Source organism: Oryctolagus cuniculus, chromosome 8, assembly GCF_051225735.1.
Source record: "Oryctolagus cuniculus isolate XC-2025 breed Fujian yellow rabbit chromosome 8, ASM5122573v1, whole genome shotgun sequence".
NCBI classification, from domain to species: domain Eukaryota; kingdom Metazoa; phylum Chordata; class Mammalia; order Lagomorpha; family Leporidae; genus Oryctolagus; species Oryctolagus cuniculus.
This window is the reverse complement of record NC_142874.1, coordinates 26647299-26655503: the sequence shown is the minus strand read 5'-3', so window position 1 is coordinate 26655503 and position 8205 is coordinate 26647299.

The window sequence follows — 8205 nt, the reverse complement described above, 5'->3', positions numbered from 1 at the left end:
TTGAATGCATTTTAGCATGTAAGTTTTTGTTTTTAGCTGCCAAACGCTAATTGGTTCCACCTGGAGTCAAATCCTGCACACATTCGAGTTTTCTAGGAAGAAAGCTCCAGAAACCTGAGAAAACATGATATTTCTTTCTGTAAACATGACATTGGATGCACTTGCCAAACAGGAAGATTGTGCTTTTCTCCAAAACCACTTTCACGGTGATTTTTGGTTAAATTTCACCCGAAATCCACAACAATTTGTGCAGATACTCCTGGATGAAAACAAAACTATCTGGTGTGTTGTGGCTATCTCAATCCCAGATCTTGCTACAGCCTCTGTGTTTGTTTGTGTTTTCTGGACATTCTCTATAGACTTTACTGTTTTGAATGCATTTTAGCATGTAAGTTTTTGTTTTTAGCTGCCAAACGCTAATTGGTTCCACCTGGAGTCAAATCCTCCACACATTTGAGTTTTCTAGGAAGAAAGCTCCAGAAACCTGAGAAAACATGATATTTCTTTCTGTAAACATGACATTGGATGCACTTGCCGAACAGGAAGATTGTGCTTTTCTCCAAAACCACTTTCACGGTGATTTTTGGTTAAATTCCACCCGAAATCCACAACAATTTGTCCAGAAACACCTAGATGAAAACAAAACTATCTGGTGTGTTGTGGCTATCTCAATCCCAGATCTTGCTACAGCCTCTGTGTTTGTTTGTGTTTTCTGGACATTCTCTATGGACTTGAAAGTTATGAATCCATTTTAGCATGTAAGTTTTTGTTTTTAGCTGCCAAACGCTAATTGGTTCCACCTGGGGTCAAATCCTGCGCACATTCGAGTTTTCTTGGAAGAAAACTTCAGAAACCTGAGAAAACATGATATTTCTTTCTGTAAACATGACATTGGATGCATTTGCCGAACAGGAAGATTGTGCTTTTCTCCAAAACCACTTTCACGGTGTATTTTGGTTTAATTTCACTTCAAAACTACAACAATTTGTCCAGATACTCCTGGATGTAAGCAAAACTATCCGTTGTGTTGTGGCTATCTCAATCCCAGATCTTGCTACAGCCTCTGTGTTTGTTTGTGTTTTCTGGACATTCTCTATGGACTTTACGGTTTTGAATGCATTTTAGCATGTAAGTTTTTGTTTTTAGCTGCCAAACGCTAATTGGTTCCACCTGGAGTCAAATCCTGCACACATTCGAGTTTTCTAGGAAGAAAGCTCCAGAAACCTGAGAAAACATGGTATTTCTTTCTGTAAACATGACATTGGATGCATTTGCCGAACAGGAAGATTGTGCTTTCCTCCAAAACCACTTTCAGGGTGATTTTTAGGTTAAATTTCACTTCAAAACTACAACAATTTGTCCAGATACTCCTGGATGAAAAGAAAACTATCTGGTGATTTTTAGCTATCTCAATCCCAGATCTTGCTACAGCCTCTGTGTGTGTTTGTGTTTTCTGGACATTCTCTATGGACTTTACGGTTTTGAATGCATTTTAGCATGTAATTTTTTGTTTTTAGCTGCCAAACGCTAATTGGTTCCACCTGGAGTCAAATACTCCACACATTCCAGTTTTCTAGGACGAAAGCTCCAGAAACCTGAGAATACATGATATTTCTTTCTGTAAACATGACATTGGATGCACTTGCCGAACAGGAAGATTGTGCTTTTCTCCAAAACCACTTTCACGGTGATTTTTGGTTAAATTTCACCCGAAATCCACAACAATTTGTGCAGATACTCCTGGATGAAAACAAAACTATCTGGTGTGTTGTGGCTATCTCAATCCCATATCTTGCTACAGCCTCTGTGTTTGTTTGTGTTTTCTGGACATTCTCTATGGACTTTACGGTTTTGAATGCATTTTAGCATGTAAGTTTTTGTTTTTAGCTGCCAAACGCTACTTCGTTCCACCTGGAGTCAAATCCTCCACACATTCGAGTTTTCTAGGAAGAAAGCTCCAGAAAACTGAGAAAACATGATAGTTCTTTCTGTAAACATGACATTGGATGCATTTGCCAAACAGGAAGATTGTGCTTTTCTCCAAAACCACTTTCATGGTGTATTTTGGTTTAATTTCACTTCAAAACTAGAACAATTTGTCCAGACACTCCTGGATGAAAACAAAACTCTCTGTTGTGTTATGGCTATCTCAATCCCAGATCTTGCTACAGCCTCTGTGTTTGTTTGTGTTTTCTGGACATTCTCTATGGACTTTACGGTTTTGAATGCATTTTAGCATGTAAGTTTTTGTTTTTAGCTGCCAAACACTAATTGGTTCCACCTGGAGTCAAATCCTCCACACATTCGAGTTTTCTAGGAAGAAAGCTCCAGAAACCTGAGAAAACATGATATTTCTTTCTGTAAACATGGCATTGGATGCATTTGCCAAACAGGAAGATTGTGCTTTACTCCAAAACCACTTTCAGGGTAATTTTTAGGTTAAATTTCAATTCAAAACTACAACAATTTGTCCAGACACCTCTGGATGAAAAAAAACTATCTGGTGATTTTTAGCTATCTCAATCCCAGATCTTGCTACAGCCTCTGTGTTTGTTTGTGTTTTATGGACATTCTCTATGGACTTCACGGTTTTGAATGCATTTTAGCATGTAAGTTTTTGTTTTTAGCTGCCAAACGCTAATTGGTTCCACCTGGAGTCAAATACTCCACACATTCCAGTTTTCTAGGATGAAAGCTCCAGAAACCTGAGAAAACATGATATTTCTTTCTGTAAACATGACATTGGATGCACTTGCCGAACAGGAAGATTGTGCTTTTCTCCAAAACCACTTTCACGGTAATTTTTAGTTAAATTTCACCCGAAATCCACAACAATTTGTCCAGATACTCCTGGATGAAAACAAAACTATCTGGTGTGTTGTGGCTATCTCAATCCCAGATCTTGCTACAGCCTCTGTGTTTGTTTGTGTTTTCTGGACATTCTCTATGGACTTGAAAGTTATGAATCCATTTTAGCATGTAAGTTTTTGTTTTTAGCTGCCAAACGCTAATTCGTTCCACCTGGGGTCAAATCCTGCGCACATTCGAGTTTTCTAGGAAGAAAGCTTCAGAAACCTGAGAAAACATGACATTTCTTTCTGTAAACATGACATTGGATGCAATTGCTGAACAGGAAGATTGTGCTTTTCTCCAAAACCACTTTCACGGTGTATTTTGGTTTAATTTCATTTCAAAACTACAACAATTTGCCAGATACTCCTGGATGAAAACAAAACTATCTGGTGGTTTTTAGCTATCTCAATCCCAGATCTTGCTACAGCCTCTGTGTTTGTTTGTGTTTTCTGGACATTCTCTATGGACTTTACGGTTTTGAATGCATTTTAGCATGTAAGTTTTTGTTTTTAGCTGCCAAACGCTAATTGGTTCCACCTGGAGTCAAATCCTGCACACATTCGAGTTTTCTAGGAAGAAAGCTCCAGAAACCTGAGAAAACATGATATTTCTTTCTGTAAACATGACATTGGATGCATTTGCCGAACAGGAAGATTGTGCTTTCCTCCAAAACCACTTTCAGGGTGATTTTTAGGTTAAATTTCACTTCAAAACTATAACAATTTGTCCAGATACTCGTGGATTACAACAAAACTATCTGGTGTGTTGTGGCTATCTCAATCCCAGATCTTGCTACAGCCTCTGTGTTTGTTTGTGTTTTCTGGACATTCTCTGTGGACTTGAAAGTTATGAATGCATTTTAGCATGTAAGTTTTTGTTTTTAGCTGCCAAACGCTAATTCGTTCCACCTGGGGTCAAATCCTGCACACATTCGAGTTTTCTTGGAAGAAAGCTTTAGAAACCTGAGAAAACATGATATTTCTTATTGTAAACATGACATTGGATGCGTTTGCCGAACAGGAAGATTGTGCTTTTCTCCAAAACCACTTTCACGGTGTATTTTGGTTTAATTTCACTTCAAAACAAAATCAATTTGTCCAGATACTCCTGGATGAAAACAAAACTATCTGGTGTGTTGTGGCTATCTCAATCCCAGATCTTGCTACAGCCTCTGTGTTTGTTTGTGTTTTCTGGACATTCTCTGTGGACTTTACGGTTTTGAATGAATTTAGCATGTAAGTTTTTGTTTTTAGCTGCCAAACACTAATTGCTTCCACCTGGAGTCAAATACTCCACACATTCAAGTTTTCTAGGACGAAAGCTCCAGAAACCTGAGAAAACATGATATTTCTTTCTGTAAACATGACATTGGATGCACTTGCCGAACAGGAAGATTGTGCTTTTCTCCAAAACCACTTTCACGGTGATTTTTGGTTAAATTTCACCCGAAATCCACAACAATTTGTTCAGATACTCCTGGATGAAAACAAAACTATCTGGTGTGTTGTGGCTATCTCAATCCCAGATCTTGCTACAGCCTCTGTGTTTGTTTGTGTTTTCTGGACATTCTCTATGGACTTGAAAGTTATGAATCCATTTTAGCATGTAAGTTTTTGTTTTTAGCTGCCAAACGCTAATTGGTTCCACCTGGGGTGAAATCCTGCGCACATTCGAGTTTTCTAGGAAGAAAGCTTCAGAAACCTGAGAAAACATGATATTTCTTTCTGTAAACATGACATTGGATGCATTTTCCGAACAGGAAGATTGTGCTTTTCTCCAAAACCTTTTCACGCTGTATTTTGGTTAAATTTCACTTCAAAACTACAACAATTTGTCCAGATACTCCTGGATGTAAGCAAAACTATCTGTTGTGTTGTGGCTATCTCAATCCCAGATCTTGCTACAGCCTTTGTGTTTGTTTGTGTTTTCTGGACATTCTCTATGGACTTTACGGTTTTGAATGCATTTTAGCATGTAAGTTTCTGTTTTTAGCTGCCAAACGCTAATTGGTTCCACCTGGAGTCAAATGCTCCACACATTTGAGTTTTCTAGGAAGAAAGCTCCAGAAACCTGAGAAAACATGATAGTTCTTTCTGTAAACATGACATTGGATGCATTTGCCGAACAGGAAGATTGTGCTTTCCTCCAAAACCACTTTCAGGGTGATTTTAAGGTTAAATTTCACTTCAAAACTACAACAATTTGTCCAGATACTCCTGGATGTAAGCAAAACTATCTGTTGTGTTGTGGCTATCTCAATCCCAGATCTTGCTACAGCCTCTGTGTGTGTTTGTGTTTTCTGGACATTCTCTATGGAGTTTACGGTTTTGAATGCATTTTAGCATGTAAGTTTTTGTTTTTAGCTGCCAAACGCTAATTGGTTCCACCTGGAGTCAAATCCTCCACACATTCGAGTTTTCTAGGAAGAAAGCTCCAGAAACCTGAGAAAACATGATATTTCTTTCTGTAAACATGACATTGGATGCATTTGCCGAACAGGAAGATTGTGCTTTCCTCCAAAACCACTTTCAGGGTGATTTTCAGGTTAAATTTCACTTCAAACTACAACAATTTGTCCAGATACACCTAGATGAAAACAAAACTATCTGGTGTGTTGTGGCTATCTCAATCCCAGATCTTGCTACAGCCTCTGTGTTTGTTTGTGTTTTCTGGACATTCTCTGTGGACTTGAAAGTTATGAATGCATTTTAGCATGTAAGTTTTTGTTTTTAGCTGCCAAACGCTAATTCGTTCCACCTGGGGTCAAATCCTGCGCACATTCGAGTTTTCTAGGAAGAAAGCTTCAGAAACCTGAGAAAACATGATATTTCTTTCTGTAAACATGACATTGGATGCATTTGCCGAACAGGAAGATTGTGCTTTTCTCCAAAACCACTTTCACGGTGATTTTTGGTTAAATTCCACCCGAAATCCACAACAATTTGTACAGAAACACCTAGATGTAAACAAAACTATCTGGTGTGTTGTGGCTATCTCAATCCCAGATCTTGCTACAGCCTCTGTGTTTGTTTGTGTTTTCTGGACATTCTCTGTGGACTTGAAAGTTATGAATGCATTTTAGCATGTAAGTTTTTGTTTTTAACTGCCAAACGCTAATTCGTTCCACCTGAGGTCAAATCCTGCGCATATTCGAGTTTTCTAGGAAGAAAGCTTCAGAAACCTGAGAAAACATGATATTTCTTTCTGTAAACATGACATTGGATGCATTTGCCGAACAGGACGATTGTGCTTTTCTCCAAAACCACTTTCAGGGTGATTTTCAGGTTAAATTTCACTTCAAAACTACAACAATTTGTCCAGATACTCCTGGATGAAAACAAAACTATCTGGTGTGTTGTGGCTATCTCAATCCCAGATCTTGCTACAGCCTCTGTGTTTGTTTGTGTTTTCTGGACATTCTCTATGGACTTTGTGGTTTTGAATGCATTTTAGCATGTAAGTTTCTGTTTTTAGCTGCCAAACGCTAATTGGTTCCACCTGGAGTCAAATACTCCACACATTCCAGTTTTCTAGGAGGAAAGCTCCAGAAACCTAAGAAAACATGATAGTTCTTTCTGTAAACATGACATTGGATGCACTTGCCGAACAGGAAGATTGTGCTTTTCTCCAAAACCACTTTCACGGTGATTTTTGGTTAAATTTCACACGAAATCCACCACAATTTCTCCAGATACTCCTGGATGAAAATAAAACTATCTGGTGTGTTGTGGCTATCTCAATCTCAAATCTTGCTACAGCGTCTGTGGTGTTTGTGTTTTCTGGACATTCTCCATGGACTTTACGGTTTTGAATGCATTTTAGCATGTAAGTTTTTGTTTTTAGCTGCCAAACGCTAATTGGTTCCACCTGGAGTCAAATACTCCACACATTCAAGTTTTCTAGGAAGAAAGCTCCAGAAACCTGAGAAAACATGATATTTCTTTCTGTAAACATGACATTGGATGCACTTGCCGAACAGGAAGATTGTGCTTTTCTCCAAAACCACTTTCACGGTGATTTTTGGTTAAATTCCACCCGAAATCCACAACAATTTGTCCAGATACACCTAGATGAAAACAAAACTATCTGGTGTGTTGTGGCTATCTCAATCCCAGATCTTGCTACAGCCTCTGTGTTTGTTTGTGTTTTCTGGACATTCTCTGTGGACTTGAAAGTTATGAATGCATTTTAGCATGTAAGTTTTTGTTTTTAGCTGCCAAACGCTAATTCGTTACACCTGGGGTCAAATCCTGCGCATATTCGAGTTTTCTAGGAAGAAAGCTTCAGAAACCTGAGAAAACATGATATTTCTTTCTGTAAACATGACATTGGATGCATTTGCCGAACAGGAAGATTGTGCTTTTCTCCAAAACCACTTTCACGGTGATTTTTGGTTAAATTCCACCCGAAATCCACAACAATTTGTACAGAAACACCTAGATGTAAACAAAACTATCTGGTGTGTTGTGGCTATCTCAATCCCAGATCTTGCTACAGCCTCTGTGTTTGTTTGTGTTTTCTGGACATTCTCTGTGGACTTGAAAGTTATGAATGCATTTTAGCATGTAAGTTTTTGTTTTTAACTGCCAAACGCTAATTCGTTCCACCTGAGGTCAAATCCTGCGCATATTCGAGTTTTCTAGGAAGAAAGCTTCAGAAACCTGAGAAAACATGATATTTCTTTCTGTAAACATGACATTGGATGCATTTGCCGAACAGGACGATTGTGCTTTTCTCCAAAACCACTTTCAGGGTGATTTTCAGGTTAAATTTCACTTCAAAACTACAACAATTTGTCCAGATACTCCTGGATGAAAACAAAACTATCTGGTGTGTTGTGGCTATCTCAATCCCAGATCTTGCTACAGCCTCTGTGTTTGTTTGTGTTTTCTGGACATTCTCTATGGACTTTGTGGTTTTGAATGCATTTTAGCATGTAAGTTTCTGTTTTTAGCTGCCAAACGCTAATTGGTTCCACCTGGAGTCAAATACTCCACACATTCCAGTTTTCTAGGAGGAAAGCTCCAGAAACCTGAGAAAACATGATAGTTCTTTCTGTAAACATGACATTGGATGCACTTGCCGAACAGGAAGATTGTGCTTTTCTCCAAAACCACTTTCACGGTGATTTTTGGTTAAATTTCACACGAAATCCACCACAATTTCTCCAGATACTCCTGGATGAAAATAAAATTATCTGGTGTGTTGTGGCTATCTCAATCTCAAATCTTGCTACAGCGTCTGTGGTGTTTGTGTTTTCTGGACATTCTCCATGGACTTTACGGTTTTGAATGCATTTTAGCATGTAAGTTTTTGTTTTTAGCTGCCAAACGCTAATTGGTTCCACCTGGA